This window comes from Pan troglodytes, chromosome 3, assembly GCF_028858775.2.
Source record: "Pan troglodytes isolate AG18354 chromosome 3, NHGRI_mPanTro3-v2.0_pri, whole genome shotgun sequence".
NCBI classification, from domain to species: Eukaryota; Metazoa; Chordata; class Mammalia; order Primates; family Hominidae; genus Pan; species Pan troglodytes.
This window is the reverse complement of record NC_072401.2, coordinates 129,920,216-129,939,639: the sequence shown is the minus strand read 5'-3', so window position 1 is coordinate 129,939,639 and position 19,424 is coordinate 129,920,216. Positions and strand designations below refer to the sequence as shown.

General features: G+C 41.5%; 1 non-coding gene across 1 annotated transcript; it reads right to left on the bottom strand.

Annotated features, from left to right (window-relative positions):
• Positions 1–18,635: 18,635 nt before the first annotated feature.
• Positions 18,636–18,739, bottom strand: LOC112209136 (small nucleolar RNA U13). The gene has a single exon (XR_002943803.1). It is a non-coding gene; the product is annotated as a small nucleolar RNA U13 (small nucleolar RNA).
• Positions 18,740–19,424: the final 685 nt, after the last annotated feature.

The window sequence follows — 19,424 nt, the reverse complement described above, 5'->3', positions numbered from 1 at the left end:
TGCTTGTGCCTGCTATATGTGCTTCTTTACTTAAGCAAACACTGGCAGCTGGCCTTTGACCTTATATGAAGAAAAAAAATTAAAAATTAATTAGAATTAGAGATAGAATCCCCCACACCACTGTATGACTTTTCAGCAATAGAATTCATAAGAAAACCACCTTAGACTCTTTCTTCATATAGTTCTAGTTGTCTCCCTAGGTGTATGCAGCAGGAAAGACCAGACTGGTGACAGGGCTGATGTCAGTATAATAGTTTTTAGTTCATTGGTTCTCTCCATGGTCCTCAGACCAACAGCATCAGTATTACCTGGGGAACTTGTTAGAAATGCAAATTCTCAGCTGGGGGGTGGTGGCTCATGACTGTAATCCCAGCACTTTGGGAGGCCCAAGGGGAAGGATTGCTTGAGCCCAGCAATCCTTGAGACCAGCCTGAGCAACATAGTGAGACCCCTGTCTCTAGCAAAACATTTAAAAGTTAAAACAATTAGCCAGGCACTTGTGGTCATAAGCTACTTGGGAGGCTGAGGTGGGAGGATCACTTGAGGCCAGGAGGTCAAGGTTGCAGTGAGCTGTAATTGCACCACTGCACTCCAGCCTAGGTGACAGAGCAAGACCCAGTCCCAAAAAGAAAAAGAAAAAAGAAATGCAAATTGTTAGGCCCCACTCCAGACCTAATGAATCAGAAACTCAGAGTGGGGCCTAGTAATCTGTGTTTCAACAAGCCTCTAGGTGATTCTGATCTACACTTAAGCTTGAGAGCCACTGATTAGTTAATGGTATAGTACTATCAATATTGGCACATAGACATAAATTAATTACTGACTCATACCTTGTTTTGCGTCAAGTGTAAATGCCCAGTGGATGAATAAAAACACTGTTTAGGGGCTAAATAGCAGATTATTTTACATATACTGAATTTCTGTGCATTGCTAGAGCAGGCAACCCATTTTCTTACTCTTCCCTCCCATCTTTACTTCCTTTTAAAATAATACTTTGCTATAAACTTACTTTAAAAAATAATAAATCCTGATAAATGTATTGCCCTTACAAACTTACTTTGAAAAAATAAAAAATCCTAGTAAATTTACTGCCTTTACCATGAAGTTTATTTCCACTTCAGGTTGAGCAAATTTTGCAGAAAGCATCTCTAGAAGATCTCTACAAATCTTGGTTCAGGAAAAATTAATTCCTATGCGAACTCACATCAGACATAGATCTCTAGAGATCGCTCTTCCTAGTGAATGTTTTGTCAGCACAAAGACTATATCAGGCAGTGCATTTTTAAAGCAACTGGTAGCATGATGTCTGTATTGATGAAATACTGGGGACTTTACTTTGACACAACAGGGACTTCATCTAGTCCTTTGTTGTTAAGACCAAACACTTTTTAGATACTCTGAGGATAGTCATTATCTCTTTCAGAAAGAACACCAGAATGGCTTATTCTCAGTTCATCTTAATAGATTTGACACATGGTTAGCAGTTTTGAAATTGTTAAAATGTTATTAAGTCTGATCAAAACAATTTTCTGTTAATAATTCTGATCAAAACAATTTTATTTGTCAAAATTCACTGTTGTGGTTCTTTTGAAATAGTAGTGATTATTTCCTCAGCATCTATTTTCATTTTGTTCTAAATACCATTAAAATTAACTTTTAAAACATCTTAGACACATAAAACCCTGATATGCGGTACTTACCATACACTGCCTCACACTGTTAATTATCATTTTATGTTATTTATGTCTCATTCCTCTACCAGATTTACTTTTCCTGGAAACAATTATTATTTTTTGCATGTATTTGTTTGCCCCACCATGTCTCTCAGTGTCTTAAACATAACAGACACCCACCAAACACGTGTGTGTTCATTGATAGGTTTGACGGTAACTTGAAACACCCATTCCTCTGGTCAGGAATAGAAACTGTCTCAAATTAGGTAAGTTAAGAAGAGAAGCTGGGCACAGTGGTTCATGCCTGCACTTTGGGAGGTTGAACGGGAAGATTGCTGGAGCCCAGGAGTTTTAGACCAACCTGGGCAGCACAGTGAGAGCCCATCTCTATAAAAAATTTAAAAAATTGGCTGGGTGTGGTGGCACATGCCTGTAGTCCCTGCTACTTGGGAGGCTGAGGTGAGAGGATCACTTGAGCCCAAGAGGTCCAGGCTGCAGCAGGCCGGGATTGCACCATTGCCCTGCAGCCTGGGTGACAGAGAGAGACCTTGTCTCAAAAATAAAAGAAGAGATACAACAGAACACTTCCCAGATATACAAGGACATTAGTGAAGCACACCTAGACCGTATGGGACATGGAGCTGGACATTCAGGACCCAAGGCTAGTCCTTTCACCCTTCTTGGGGCCCTGTGGCAGCAGGTCTGTGCTTCTATCTGTGTGTCTCCTTCTTTCTCAAGCTTCCTTGAGCAAACTGACTTCTTTTTTATTGTGCTATCTCCATTCTCTGAAAATATGAGTTTACCTTTGGCTTTGGTTTGTCATGGACCTACCCAACTACATATTTTACTTCAAGAGTCCATCAGCATCTAGTTAGTTCTATTTCAGTGGCCCAATTTCAAATTCCATAGAGAGGTCATCTGATGGGGTGATCTGGTACAATCAGTCATGAATAGGAAGTAAGACGTGTTGAGGAATCAGGAGGTATATAGATCTGCCTTTCCAAACTGTGGATGGAACAGTTTCACTAAGAAGGGGTCATGGGCAAGGAAGTCATGACTGGCACTTCTATTCCAATTTCTTTCTCTCTCTCTTTTTTTTTTGAGACAGTCTCGCTCTGTTGCCCAGATTGGAGTGCAATGGCACGATCTCGGCTCACTGCAACCTCTGCCTCCTGGGTTCAAGCGAATCTGTCACCTCAGCCTCCCGAGTAGCTGGGATTACAGGCACCCGCCATCATGACCGGCTAATTTTGGTATTTTTGTGGAGATGGGTTTAACCATGTTGGCCAGGCTGGTCTTGAACTCCTGACCTCAGGTGATCCTCCCATCTCGGTCTCCCAAAATGCTGGGATTACAGGCGTTAGCCACCGCGCCAGGCCTTCTACTCCAATTTCTATTATACTACAACCTAGAACTCTGGCAGGTTTGCAGAATGTAGACATTAGAGGTAACTAGGGTTATAGATAAACTTCTTCCTTAATCTAGATCAGGATTGGCAACTATGGCCCTTGGGGCAAATCCAGCCCTTGATCTGCTTTTTTGTTTGTTTGTTTGTTTGTTTGTTTTTTCGCTTTTTGTAAGAGCCAAGAATTATTTTAAATGAAGAAGAATAGGCAACAAAAGTCTTAAGTGACCTGCAAAGCCTAAAATATTTAATGTCTGGCCTTTTGCCAAAAGAGTTTGCCGGCCAGGCACGGTGGCTCACACCTGTAATCCCAGCACTTTGGGAGGCCGAGTCAGGTGGATCACTTGAGGTCGGGAGTTCGAGACCAGCCTGGACAACAAGGAGAAACCCCGTCTCCACTAAAAATACAAAATTAGCCAGGCATTGTGGCGCATGCCTGTAATCCCAGCTACTTGGCAGGGTGAGGCAGGAGAATTGCTTGAATCCAGGAGGCGGAGGTTGCAGTGAGCTGAGATCACACCATTGCACTCCAGCCTGGGCAACAAGAGTGAAACTCTGTCTCAAAAAAAAAAAAAAAAGAGTTTGCCAATCTGCTCTTGGTTATATACTTCCTTCTTTTCTTTTCTTCATTCCTTTAATGACTCTTCATTGTTCTAGGTGCTGTTTTAAGTATTGGAGATGTGGTGATGTCACAAGACAGATGTGGTTAGGAGATTAGATTTTGTTGTGAGTGGAAAAGACCAACAATAGGCATATCCGTTAAATAAACAGGGCAATTTCAGATTGTAAGTGCTGTAAATAAAACAAACGGGGGATGATACTAACAAAGAGAAGACAGCCAGGGAAGGAGAAGCTATGGATTGGTAAGGAAGATTATTATTATTATTTTTTTTAAGATGTAGTTTCACTCTTGTCGCCCAGGCTGGGGTGCAATGGCATGATCTCCGCTCACTGCAACCTCTGCTCCTGGGTTCAAGCAATTCTCCTTCCTCAGCCTCCACGGTAGCAGGGATTACAGGCACCTGCCATCACTCCCAGCTAATTTTTGTATTTTTGGTAGAGACGGGGTCCCACCATGTTGGCCAGCCTGGTCTCAAACTCCTAACCTCAGGTGATCCATCCACCTTGGCCTCCCAAGTGCTGGGATTACAGGTGTGAGCCACTGCACCTGGCCTGAAGATTATTATTATTATTTTTTGAGACAGGGTCTCACTGTATCCCCCAGGCTGGAATACAGTGGTGCAAATATGGCTCACTGCAGCCTTGACTTCCCAGGATTAAGTGATCCTCCCACCTCAGCCTCTCAAGTTGCTGGAACTAGAGGTGCAAAGCACCACACCCAACTAATTTTTTCTATTTTTGGTAGACACAGGGTCTCACTATGTTGCCTAGGTTGGTCTCGAACTCCTGAACTCAAGTGATCCTCCTGCCTCAGCCTCCCAAAGTGTTGGGATTACAGGTGAGAGCCACTGCGCCAGGTCCAGTAGGAAGATCTTAAATGTGGAGATGATTTACGCTAAGACCTGAAGAACGAAAAAGAACCAGTTATGAGAAGATCAGCATTACAGCCAGAGGACACAAGGGGAAATAAGAGCTTGGCTTAGTCATGAAACCCCAAACAGGACCAGTGGTGTTAGCAGGAAAAAAAAGGTAGGAAATGAAGTCGAAAGGTAGTTAGGGGCCAAACTATGTAAGGCCTTGTGAGGAAGCCATTAAAGATTTACTGACACAGCAGATCCTATTTTTTTTTTTTTTTTTTTTTTTTTTGAGACAGAGCCTTGCTCTGTCACCCAGGCTGGAGTGCAGTGGCACCATCTCGGCTCACTGCAACCTCCACCTCCTGGGTTCAAGCAATTCTCCTGCTTCAGCCTCCCTAGTAGCTGGAATTACAGGCATGCATCACCACGCCTGGCCAATTTTTTTGTTTTTTGTTTTTCAGACAGAGTTTCACTCTTGTTGGCCAGGCTGGAGAGCAATGGAGCGATCTCAGCTCACTGCAACCTCCGCCTCCCAGGTTCAAGCAATTCTCCTGCCTCAGCCTCCCTAGTAGCTGGGATTACAGGTGCCAGTCACCACGCCCAGCTAATTTTTTGTGTTTTTAGTAGAGACAGGGTTTCACTATGTTGGCCAGGCTGGTCTCGAACTCCTAACCTCAGGCAGTCCACCCGCCTCAGCCTCCCAAAGTGCTGGGATTACAGGCATGAGCCACCATGCTGGCCAGATCTTATGGGGGTTTTAAAAATCTCTGGCTGCCATGAAATAGACTATGGAAGCAAGAGTTAGTTCTGTTTAAGAGGTTATGATAACAATTCAGGTGAGACATGATTTATATTAGAATGGTGCCATGAGAATGGAGAAAGTGGATGAATTAAGGTATTGTGAAGGGAGAACTAATGAAACAAATGGATTGGGTGTGAGGGGTGAAAGAAGAAAGGAATTAACATGAATCCTAGATTTCTGTTTGAGCAACTGGGTGGTTAATGGGGTTTGTTATCTTATCTGTATCATTTTTGATAACTGAGTAACTGCAACTCCAGAACTAAGAATTTTGCTTACATATTAAGAAAAATTTCAAAGCCAAAACAAAAACTATTTTTGATATTGAATTTTCTTAACTTTTACATACATACTTTCCTTCAAGGGATAATTGAATGAAAAGGACTTCTTTGCAAACTTCAGACTAGCCCTATAGTGAATGGAAATAATCTTCTTCTCTTCAGAATAATAGCTTATGCATGCTTTCTGACAGTGGATTGCCCTCTTAGGGCTGCCATTTTGTCCTGAGATTTGATGACTCTGGTTCTCCCTTTAGGAGATTGCTATGAAAAGGCAGAGAACCATTGGGGCCTGTTCAATAGGGCACACCTGGCTCTCTCCGTCTCCCTCATCAAGGCCTGTGGGGTATGATAGAACTGGCATCAGCCTACTAATGCTGAGATTTGTTTTGAAGCATTCGAAGAGGAAGCGAATGCTCAGGGGAAGCTTTAAATTTCTTTGTACTTACAGAAGTTGAATTGCAAGAGCTATCTCTTTACCATTAATCACTAGGTCTAGTGTGAAGCCAGCCAACTTCAGAGAGTTAGTTAAAAGAGATGACTAATGACTCAACTCTCTCCTTATCTCACTCTCTCTTCAGGTTTGATCTCACCAGACACTCAGGCTGCACTTACCCACTTGAACAAGAGCTCTTCCAGTGTTCTGCAGTATTGAGGGAGTTCTGCGTTTAAAGGGGCCTGTCCTGTACCCCCGTCCAACTGACTGACAGGGAACTTCAATGCCCAACCTGGGATATAAGTGGGGCTGAAGGTGGAAGAGTGAGAGTACCAGGTCTCTATACATGTCCAACTTGACCGTGATGGTTTAGGCATGACCTAGAATCCCTAGGAGGTCTTGATCATTTCAGTTTAAAATGACTCATTATATAGGGAATCTTTTTTGAAGTTAGTTCTTCTAAAAGTCTGCTTTTGGTCTCTGCTCACGGAGTTCTGTAAGAACTTATTTTAGAGATAAGCTTTCAAGGCTATCCCAATTGTTCCAACTTCAATGATCAAAACATCTGAGACTGTGTTTTGATTTGATTTCTTTGTAGCTATTTTATCACAAGGTTTTCAGAGTTTTAGATTATACTAAGAAATTACTGGTTACCTTTCCACAGATTCATTACAAAACCCCTGATTATATATAACCAAGTATTGCTCTCTCAGTAATATTCCAGTGAAGCTTGTTGTTCAAATCATATACGTTTCCAATGATGTCTTCTCTCCCTCATAAATAAGGGGCTCCCTCTGCTCCCCTCCACCAGGGCTGCTCACTCCCAAGAGGCCTTTTCCAGCTTCCAGTCAGGTACATCTTAAGTAATGAAGTCAATAGGGAAGAATCAAGGATGGAAATGTACCCAGTTTATGTCGATGGACTTGTTTAACTATTTAAGGCTGTATCTCACAGTCTAGTGTGTTGCAGTACGTTTTGTAAAGAGTGCTTGTAATCCCCTGAGCTTTCAAAATAGCTCTCTTTCCTATTAAGCCTGCATTGAGAAATGGGGTTAATTTGCCAGAGTACTTTTTTGTGATAATGACAGGACTTGCAGATTAGCTTGAGTGAATTGGCAAGGTTCTGTAACTAATAAAAAAATACACAAAAAAATTATAAAATTCGACTGCTTCAAGGTTGCTCATGAGAGAACCATTAAATATTCCTGATAGGCCAGTTTTGAGTCCACGCTAGCACACTAATAGATACTTAGGGAAAGATACCTTTCAAGTGACATATGACCCAACATTCCCATGATAACAGGAACTGTTCTGCTATTCAGAGGCTTGAAACTTATAGTAGTTGAACTAATAACGGATAAATTTCGTGAATTAGAAAATGCCTAATAAATTTTTTAGGTGATAATTATTTTGCCAGCCAGGCTATATGGCTCTTTGCTTTATTAGACCCGTATATGAAATATTAAAATTCTGCCCTGAACTCTAGGAACACATTGCCATTTACTTAATGAACATGTGTTAAGTGCCTACCGAGTGTTAGGTACCATGCTAGGATCAGAAGATGAAAACCCCAACATGTAATCCTGTCTGAACACTGGTGCTAAGAGATTCTGTAACCAACATTACTTTGGATTGGTTAAAACTATCTTTCTAGTTGCATGTGGTTGAACTTTGAGGACTGGGAAAGAATGGGTCCACTGTCCTAATGGTTAGACGCCTCTGGCCATCAGTGTTCATTACTGGCCATTTATTAGCTGCCTTGGGAGCCTCGGGGCACGTTCCAACCAGATACATAGTTATATTAACACTGAAAGGTGCTAAGACATCTGCCTTCGAGTTTGGCAAGCTCACTCATAACACCAAAGGAAGAGAAGAGAAACACTTTCTGTGTCTCTGAGCAAAGACCTCTTCTGTGTTTAGCAAAAACCAACCAAACCAATCAAATACTTCCTCAGCTGGAAGACAAAAAAGAAAACTTTTTTGTTATACATACAGGGGGATGGGTCACATTTTTACAGGGTTTCATAGACCACTGACTTCATGACCCCCCCTTTTTTTGTGATGACCCTTTTTTTGAGAACAGTTTTAGATTTATAGAAAAATTAAGACAGTAGAGAAAGTTCCCATATCACTTCTACCACCTCCCTCAGTTTCACCTATTATTGTATATTACCATTAATGACAAATATTAAAACATGATTAATATCTAAAATCCATACTTATTTAGATATCCTTACTTTTTACCTAATGTCTTTTTTTGGTTTCAGGATAGTACATTATATTTTCGTGTCTCCTGAGCCACCTCTTGGATATGATAGTCTCAGAATTTCTGTTTTTTCAGCCGGGTGTGGTGGCTCATGCCTGTAATCCCAGCACTTTGGGAGGCCTAGAAAGGCAGATCACCTGAGGTCGGGAGTTCGAGACCAGCCTGACCAACATGGAGAAACCCCATATCTACTAAAAAAATACAAAATTAGCCAGGCGTGGTGGCACATGCCTGTAATCCCAGCTACTCAGGAGGCTGGGGCAGGAGAATTGCCTGAACCTAGAGGCAGAGGTTGTGGTGAGCCGAGATTGCGCCTTTGCACTCCAGCCTGGGCAACAAGAGCAAAACTCTGTCTCAAAAAAAAAAAAAAAAGGAATTTCTGTTTTTTCTTTCTTTTTTTTTTTTTTTTTTTGAGACAGAGTCTCAGTGTGTTGCCCATCCTGGAGTGCAGTGGCACAATCGTGGCTCACTGCAGCCTCGACCTTCTGGGTTGAAGTGATCTACCCATCTCAGCCTCCTGAGTTGCTGGGACCACAGGCACGTGCCACCATGGCCTGGCTAGTTTTTGTCTTTTTTGTAGAGATGGGGTTTTGCCATGTTGCCCAGGCTAGTATCGAACTCTTAGGCTCAAGGGATCCTCTCATCTCGACCTCTCAGAGTGTTGGGATTACAGGCATGAGCCACCCTGGGGTTCTGTGGTGTTGGGAAGATCACTGAGATACAGCGCCATTGTCATCACATCACACAAAGGCACATCTGTTAACATGATTTATTACTGCTGATGTGACCCTTGATCACCTGGCTGAGGGAGCATCTGTTTTCCCCAGTGGGCGGCTACTCCTTATCCCCATTTTGCGCATTCTACTCTTTGGGAAGCATAGCTCCCCACTCCTTGTGCAGCCCACACTCAAGGAGTGCAGAGTTATGCTCCCTTCATTATTGGATGGAGTATCTACATACATTATTTGTCATTCTTCTGCAGGAGAGCATGAAAGATTTGTTTGTTCTCCTCAATTTATTAATTTATTCAATAATTTATTTATATCAGTATGGACTCATGAATATTGATATGTTGAGTTTTTTGTTTTTTTGAGACAGAGACTCGCACTGTCACCCAGGCTGGAGTGCAATGGCTCAATCTTGGCTCACTGCAACCTCTGGCTCACTGCAACCTCCGCCTCCCAGGTTCAAGCGATTCTCCTATCTCAGCCTCCCAAGCAGCTGGGATTACAGGTGCGTGCCACCAGGTCCAGCTAATTTTTTTTTATTTTTAGTAGAGATGGGATTTCACCATCTTGGCCAGGCTGGTCTCAAACTCCTGACCTCGTGATCCACCCACCTCGGCCTCCCAAAGTGCTGGGATTACAGGCGTGAGCCACCGTGCCCGACCTCTGATATGTTGAGTTATATAGTCCAATACTACTTTGTTATTTAGTTGCTTAAATTGTTTTCCCATTGGCTACTGGAAGTTCTACAGCTGGCTCCTGTGTACCTCTGACATCCTCCCATCAATGAGGGCAGATTTTTTGTCTGTTTTCATTTGTTCTTTGAGCTCTTCGTGACCCCTTTCTATTCTAAGAATCTGTAATCAGTCAGTCTCCAGTATTCAGATTCAGGCTGTAAGAGATATATTTTTTAAAGGTATCTGGGTCTAGTGTCTCAAATCTTATGTGGAAGGGTCCCATCAATTTAGGCTCACCCAAAGACATAAAGTCTCTGCTCTCTACCTCCCATCCCTGCCCCTTGCCTGGGCATAGAAAGATGACTTAATTATATTTCTCAGTTCATGGTCCATGACCATCAATGGATTGTGTAAGTATCTGCTTTTATTCTACTTACTTATTTTCCTTTACCCCAATACTCTATTTTGATTCTTTTTCCCTCCCCACAAGCCCCAGGAAACCATTCTAATGTGTATTATTTTGGTTGTAGGTACAAAATGTATATGATTTTGTGCTCAGATATTATTAACTTACACAAATAATGACATATTATATATTTCATTTTTTATACAATTATATTTTTTTTATTATTTATGCTTTTTTTGTTTGCTTATTATTAGAGATGAGGTTTCACTATGTTGCCCAGGCTGGTCTTGAACTCTTGGGCTCAAGCACTCCTCCCATCTCAGCCTCCCAAAGTGCTGAGATTACAGGCATGTGCCACCATGCTTGGCCTAACTGTATTTTTAATGTCCTAAAAAAATCTAACTGGTATTTTGATTTGGATTGTATAAAGTTCGTAGATAGAATTCTAAAGAATTCAGAGATTTATAATTATTTTGTATCTCTTTTTATAACATACTGACTAAATAAAGGCATGGTCCTATATGTCTTCTACCAGTATCTGGCCAATCCATGTATATTAACAAGCTAAAATTTAATGGAATAGTCACCAAAGTAGATAGAACTGGTTTCAGAACACTAAGTGGGTGGCAAATAAATAAAAAATCAGTGTCATATGGCCAGGTGCAATGGCTCACACCTGTAATCCAAGCACTCTGGGAGGCCGAGGTGGGCAGATCACTTCAGGCCAGGAGTTTGAGACCAGGCTTGCCAATGTGGTGAAACCCCATCTCTACCAAAAATACAAAAATTAGCTGGGTGTGTTGGTACATGCCTGTAATCCCAGCTACTCAGGAGGCTGAGGCACAAGAATCACTTGAACCTGGCAGACGGAGATTGCAGTGAACCGAGATCACACCACTGCACTCCAGCCTGGGTGACAGAGTGAGACTCCATCTCAAAAAAAAGAAAAAAAAAGAAAAGAAAAGAAATCAGTGTCATAAAAAGGCATTTATTAAATTCGTAATTATTCTTGGTATTATACTAGATTCTGTACTAAAACAGATGTACATGTGTATATCACATTATTTGGGGGTTTCCATTTAAACAGACAATATTGAGTGGCTAAACATGTGCAAGATTTCAGCACAATAAAAACTAAACTAGGCCAGACGCAGTGGCTCATGCCTGTAATCCCAGCACTTTGGGAAGTGGGAGCAGGAGGACCACTTGAGGTCAGGATTTCATGACCAGCCTGGTCAACATGGTGAAACCCCGTCTCTACTAAAAATACAAAAATTAGCAGGGTGTGGTGGCACATGCCTGTAATCCCAGCTACTCAGGAGGCTGAGGCAGGAGAATGGGTTGAACCCAGGAGGCAGAGGTTGTGGTGAGCCAAGATTGTGCCACTGCACTCTAGCCTGGGCAACAGAGCAAGACTCCGTCAAAAACAAACAAACAAACAAATAAACAAACAAAAACACCTAAACTAAACTAATCAGGGAATGGACTAATGTATTTCTAGCATACAAAAGTGCAGAGTAAATGCATATTGGGAGTGAGAAATGGGAGAGTAGGACAAGAGAGATAACCAGGATAGATAAAGCATCTGAACATAATAAAATTTAGTTTTATCTGATAAAAGTAAGCTCTAAAATATGCAAAATAGACTGCCACTTGAGTAAAAGGAAAAAAAAAAACAATAACATAGCTATATATTTTTTCTTATATATATATACTTTAAATATGTCTGGAAGGATATAGAAAATCTAACAACATTGGTTGTTTGCAGAAATAAGAACTGATTGGTTAGAATGGGAACAGAGAGGAGAAAAAGACTTCTTAGTGTATACATTTATATTTTTTAAAATTTGAATCATGTAAATTATTTAAAGATTAAAAAATTAAACTTTAAAAGTTGATGGGTACATAAAAGAAAAATAAATTTTCAGAATGTTTATGATATGAAATAGAAATAATGGGTATGGGCTGGACGTGGTGGTTGAAGTCAGGAGTTCCAGACCAGCCTGGCCAACATGGTGAAACCCCATCTCTACTAAAAATACAAAAAATTAGCCGGTTGTGGTGGCACGCGCTTGTAGTCCCAGCTACTCGGGAGGCTGAGGCAGGAGAATTGCTTGAACCCGGGAGGCGGAGGTTGCAGTGAGCTGAGATCACACCACTGCACTCCAGCCTCGGTGACAGAGCAAGACTTTGTCACACACACACACACACACACACACACACACACACACACACAAAGAAAATAAAGAAGTAATGAGTATGCATGTGTACACACTTGCATAAATGCATCCAGAGAATTTGGTACCACAATGCCACTAATTCAACCCTCTATTAGTAAGGGGAATAAAAGGATGAGACTGGCAGAATTTCCAAGTCAGTTATCAAAACCTCCAGGCTACATATCATTGATATGATACATTGATATGAATAGGGCAGACCAGAAACTAGTTACTGAAGGTGTGAGTCTCAGTCACCTTCAATGTCCTGCAGTAATCTTCAAAACTTTGGAGTCCAAAGGATATTTAGCCATACGGTAAATCTCAGCTTAGTCTCCCACACTGCCTGCTATGACACATCTTGGAAAAGCAACTTGGTCGGCTTCTTCTTCCTCCCAGCCAACTGAAAGCTATGCCCAAAGTTTAATGATGGAGTATTGATCTGTAGAGTATAAGAATTGATAATCACTCAGCTATTCCAGCAAATTCATTGCCAACTATTAAAAGATTATAGACAATTCACTGTAAACAACAGAAGAGAGATAGCTTTTCTGTAGTCTCATAGGAGCAAGAGCTAACAGTGAGGCTCAACAGCCTTTTTCTTGGCTCCTGGTCAAAATCTTACATTTTGTAGATAATTCCTTCTCAAATGATAGATATTTCCTACCTTGACTTATATATCTGGGTTTTATACTTGCTACCACCAGCATATGTAAATTTACCATATCATCTTGACAATTCGCCTGCAATACATGAATAGCACATTCATGTCACAACTACATCTTTCTATTTTTTTATATCATTCTCTCTCTCTCTCTCTCTCTCTCTCTATATATATATATATATATTTTTTTTTTTTTTTGAGATGGAGTCTTGCTCTGTCGCCCAGGCTAGAGTGCAGTGGCGCGATCTTGGCTCACTGCCAGCTCCACCTCCCAGGTTCATGCCACTTTCCTGCCTCAGCCTCCCAAGTAGCTAGGACTGCAGGCGCCCGCCACCATGCCCGGCTAATTTTTTTTTTTTTTTTTTGTATTTTTAGTAGAGACGGTGTTTCATCGTGTTAGCCAGGATGGTCTCACTCTCTTGACCTTGTGATCTGCCCGCCTTAGCCTCCCAAAGTGCTGGGATTACAGGTTTGAGCCACCGCACCCGGCCTATATCATTGTATATTAAAATTCCTTTAAATTAAGTTGTGCATGTTGATTTGTTTTTGTTTTCAGATGGAGTCTTGCACTGTCACCTGGGCTGGAGTGCAGTGGTACAGTCTCAGCTCACTGCAACCTCTGCCTCCAGGGTTCAAGTGTTTCTCCTGCCTCAGCCTCCCGAGTGGCTGGGATTACGGCCACATGCCACCATGCCCAGCTAATTTTTTGTATTTTTAGGAGAGATGGGGTTTCACCACGTTGGCCAGGCTAGTCTCAAACCCCTGACCTTATGATTTGCCCACCTCGGCCTCCCAAAGTGCTGGGATTACAGGCGAGAACCACCATGCCCGGCCAAGCATGTTGATTTTTAAAATCACATATTACTTCCAGCATATACAATCTGATTTCTGGTTACATTAAAATTTATCCTTATTGAGTCTCTTCTTGTTCTTTTTAAAATTTTTGAATTGTATTCTATGCAATGGTTCTACTTAGAATTTTTCATATAAAATAATTTTCTCTGAAAACTATCATTTAACAATGATCTTATAATATTCCTTCCTGATACTGGTGAAAATTATATGACTTATTTTTAAACTGTCTTCATTATAACTTTTTTAGAATCATGGATATAAACAAAGATTACGCTATAAGGATATATTAGCATTATGTCTAGTGGTGGATAATTAGGAACAACTAACTACTTAAAGTACTTTAAGAACTGGGCCAGGCACAGTGGCTCACACCTGTAATCCCAGCACTTTGGGAGGCCAATGGGGGAGGATCGCTTGAGGTCAGGAGTTTGACACCAGCTTGGCCAACATGGTAAAATCCCGTCTTTACAAAAAATGCAAAAATTAGTCAGGCATGATGGTGCGCACCTGTAATCCCAACTACTCGGGAGGCTGAGGCAGGAAAATCGCTTGAACCCAGGAGGCGGAGGTTGCAGTGAGCATGCCACTGCACCCCAGCCTGGGCGACAGAGTGAGACTCTGCCTCAAAAAAAAAAGCACTTTAAGAACTGAAGGCTTTTGGCTAGTCACAGTGGCTCACACCTGTAACCCCAGCACTTTGGGAGGCTGAGGCAGGCAGCTCATTTGAGGTCAGGAGTTCGAGACCAGCCCAGCCAACATGGCACTGTCTTTACTAAAAGAATACAAAAAAGGTTAGCCCGGTGTGGTGGCAGGTGCCTGTAACCTCAGCTACTTGGGAGGGTGAGGCAGGAGAATCGCTTGAATCCAGGAGGCAGAGGTTGCAGTGAGCCAAGATGATGCCACTGCACTCCAGCCTGGGCTACCATTTTGAGACTCCGTCTCAAAAACAAACAAACAAAGGAACTGAAGGCTTTCTTCTTTTTTTTTTTTTTTCAGACAGAGTCTCGCTCTGTCACCCAGGCTGGAGTGCAGTGGCGCGATCCTGAATAGCTGGGATTACAGGCATGCACTACCACGCCTGGCTAATTTTTGTATTTTTAGTAGAGACGGGGTTTCACCTGTTGGTCAGGCTGATCTCAAACTCCTGACCTTGTGATCTGCCCACCTCGGACTCCCAAAGTGCTGGGATTACAGGCGTGAGCCACTGCGCCCAGCCTGAAGACTTTCTTATTATTGGACACCTTCTCCTCTGGCTTCCCTCTGGCTTCCCACTGCCTGTTACCTAAGAATATCAGGTAGAAGTCTGTCGAATGTGATGAGGTTTATACAAAATTTTTAGGTGGTCCAAATCCTGAAACTCATCTTCTTACTGAAACACTGGAGGGCTAAACTTGATTTAGAGCTTTATTAATGAAAGCAAATAAGAATTTGTATAAAAATTCAAAATGCTACAGCAGCCAATTCCGTGAACTCTGTAGCCAGATGGCTTGGGATCAGATCTGAGACTACTACTTACTAACTGTGTAACCATGGACAAAAGAGTTAACCTCTCTGTGCCTCATTTTTCTCACCTGCAGAATTGGGCTTATAATAGGACCTGGCCCATAAATCTGTTGAGAAAACTATGGGTGAATATATAGAAGATATTTTGGATGGTGCTGATACAGTAAGTTTAGGTATTGTTATCCAAGTAAATAATTTGTGGATCTACCACTTGGTATACTAATTTTTAAAAAATTTTCTTTCATATAGTTTTTTTTGTTTGTTTCCTTTTTAGAACAGTTCTAGATCTCCATCGTTATAAAAGAGTATTACCGTGTTGGTGTACCACAATTTCTCAAGAAAAACATTAGCTAAGCCCAAGCTGGATTTTGGTGGGTGTCACAGGTCATTTTTTCCTCCATTCTATTTCTTTCTCTGAATTCTTTCTTCTCATTGTCAACCAGATGCCACTTAAGGTGATAATAAAATTGAGACAGAAGTTAGGAAGGAAAAAGCAACCTGACTTTCAGAGCCCTAAGAGATTTTTATGAGCAAAACAAAGAAAGATCCCAACATTATACCTAGTAAATGCTCTAGGAGGATAAAAAGTGACAACAACCTCCACCAATAAAGTGCAGTCACTATAGAAGCTTTTCCACATCAGAACACTCTGACCTTACTCTGAGAGCTTCTGGCTGCATAATCCTTTCATGGACGTTATATGCACTAGAGGGGACAAGAGCAAGAAGAGAACAAGGCACTGAGTTTCAGAGTGACTAAGGTATAGAAATTCAGAGGAAAAGCAGAGGCAGAGGAGCGATTAACAACAACAACAACAAAAAAGCAGCACAAGATTTGACAAAGAGGCAAGGGGAACAGGAGTGGAGATGGGGAATGAGATAAGAAAGCTGCACATCCAGGGAGAGATATGGGGAGAAATGCAGTGCTTAGTAGATGGCAATAAGTAGAGTTCTGCTTTGAAAAAAGAAATCAAAGGGCAAAAAAGAAAAAAAAATAGAGAACATATGGGGAAATAACTAGAAAGCAGCTGAAAGGGTTGCACCTGGAAGGAAGAAAAAAATAAGTAACATGTATTCATAACAATGTTTGAGAGAGGGAAGAAAGATTTTCTTCCTCTTCAAGATTCCCATCCCCTCTAAAAATACAGTCACTAAGATGCAGCCATCTTTGTGGTATTCACTCCTCCAATCCCATTTCCCCCTTCTCTGACATTTATTTTCATTCAAGTCAGCTGCCAGTCACTCTTACTAGAAACTCGCCAAATCATATTTCAAGAATTTGTAAAAGACAACGTTCTCGGCAAGGGGGTCTTAGAGGTTGGCTTTTTCTTTTGGTCATGTGGCATCAGGTTATCCCTGACAGCCACACAGCAGCAGGCAAGATGAAACTTAGCTTACAGGTTGGAGCTAAGGGCTCAGATTACTTCCTCATGTGACCCAGTTGGCTTTGCTTTCTTCTGTGGCAGCAAACCGAATCTCGAGCCCCAGCCAGCTGTCACAAAGCTGCCAATGGTCAAAGGATGTCCAGGCTCTTAATATAGCCTGAGGAGCCATGCAAGGCACAACTTAGCCCAGAGAGGGCCAGGATTAGAACCTCTTGTCCTAGCTCAATGCACTTTCACTACAGAAACCAGATATGAGCAGTTGAAACATGATTGTGTAAGATTTGGGAAAAGGGGTCTCATTTACTAGGAGATGACTATTTGGGTAACATTTTTTTTCTTCTTTCTTGCCTTCTACAGGACTAATAAAGTTTTCTTGTTTTTTCTCCCTGCCCTCTCTTTCCTCTTCTCTCCATTCTGGTTTGGAAGCTATATTTCATTTCTTTCAGTCATTTCCATTGATTAAAAAAATACTATGGAACTTCTCAAACACACTCAAATAGGGATAATAGTATGAACTTCCCAACGTATCTGTTGCCTAACTTCAGCTAACAATAAATAGCCACTTTTGTTTCACCTATATACCCACCTACAATCTCACCCCTGATTATTTAGAAAAAATTCTAGATAATACATCATTTCCTTGTATATATTTTAGTATTATGTCTAAAAGATAAGAACTATTTTTTGAGACAGGGCTTTCCTGTGTCACCCAGGCTGGAGTGCAGTGGCAGGATCATAACTCACTATAACCTTGAACTCCTGGGCTCAAACAGTCCTCCTGCCTCAGCCTCCCAAAGTGCTGGAATTACAGATGCGAGCCACTGCACCCAAACAAAAACTCTTTTTTTTTTTAAGCAAAATTATAATGGTACCATCACATCTAAAAAAATTAACAATAATTCCTTAATATCATCAAATATCTGGTCATTGTTCACACTTCCCCAAATGACTTCTTATTATATTTTTATTTTTCTTCTTTTTTTTTTCCTTTCTTGAGACAGGGTCTTGCTCTGTTACCCAGGCTAGAGTGCAGTGGCATGATCATGGCTCAATGCAGCCTCCACCTCCTGGGCTGAAGAGACTCTCCCACTTCAGCTTCCTGAGTAGCTGGGACTACAGGTATGCACCACCATGCCTGGCTAATTTTTGTACTTTTTGTACAGACAGGATTTTACCATGTTGCCTAGGCTGGTCTTGAACTCCTGAGCTCAAGTGATCCACTTGGCCTTTTAAAGTTCTGGGATTACAGGTGTGATCCACTGTGCCTGGCTTTCTTCTTCTTTTACAGTTTTTGTTTGGATCCAAATAAGGCCCATGCATTGCAACTGATTGCTAAGTATTTTAACTTTCTCCCCACATCTGCACCCATTTACCATCCACCCCATCACTCTCTGTTTTATTTTTAAATTTTTTTATTGAAGAAACTTGGTTTTTTGACCTACTGAGTTTCCCATAGTCTAGATTTTGCTGATTCCATCCTTATACTGTTTTTTTAAGAAAATGTGTTACAGTGTTCCTTGTTATTTCCTGTGAAATGGTAGAACTAAAGGCCTGATCAGATTCAACACTTGGTTGTTATTGTTGGCAACACAACTTAATGGGTGATGTTGCACACATCTATGAGGAGGCACATGATAATGTTCAAAAGTCTCTTCTTATGACATTATCAGACATTGATAGTCATTGCCTAGGGTCAGTAGCTAATTAGGGGTCACAAATGGTGATTTTAAAAATTGCTTCTTTTTTATCTGAAATACTTTTGTAGACAAATGTTTCTTCAATGCTGACAGGTAGATTATATGTAAAGACAAGATAAATTCTTAATTCTCTCTGTTAACCCAATTTTATTTTGTTTTATTTTATTGTTTTCATGTTAGATGGGTAACATGCTGATGTTGTAACAAGGCTGGAGCGTGGCACATCTCACACATGCACGTGAACACCCAATTACCACGCCTATGAACTACAAAAGCATCTAAGCAGATTTTAAATTAGCCAGTTGTTTCCCTAGGATCCTCCAAAGGTGATCAATACAGTTTGTTTTTTTCTTGGTGGAGGGATCTCATGATGAACTAATGAATCTTAACATGAATTGTAAGCAAATAAATAAAATGGTATGGTTTAAGCCATTAAGTTTTGGGATATCTGTTACATGGCAATAGATGACTGCAATAGTCCTCTTCCATTTAACAAGAAAACTTTGTAGATAGAAATGTTTATAGGTGCAATGGCTCACACCTATAATCCCAGCACTTTGGGAGGCCAAGGCATGAGAATCACCTGAGGTTAGGAGTTCGAGACCAGCCTGGCCAAAGTGGTGAAATCCCATCTCTCTTTTTTTTTTTTTTTTCCTTTTTCTAGAGAATGGGGTCTCGCTATATTGCCCAGGCAGGTCTCGAACTCCTGGGCTCAAGCTATCCTCCTGCCTTTTGCCTCCCTGAGAGCTGGGATTACAGGCGTAAGCCACCGCGCCCGGCGTGAAATCCCATCTCTACTAAAAATACAAAAATTAGCTGGGCATGGTGGGATGTGCCTGTAATCCCAGCTACTCAGGAGGCTGAGGCAGGAGAATTAGCTTGAACCTGGGAGGCAGAGGTTGCAGTGAGCCGAGATTGTGCCGCTGCACTCCAGCCTGGGCGACAGAGTGAGACTCTGTCTCA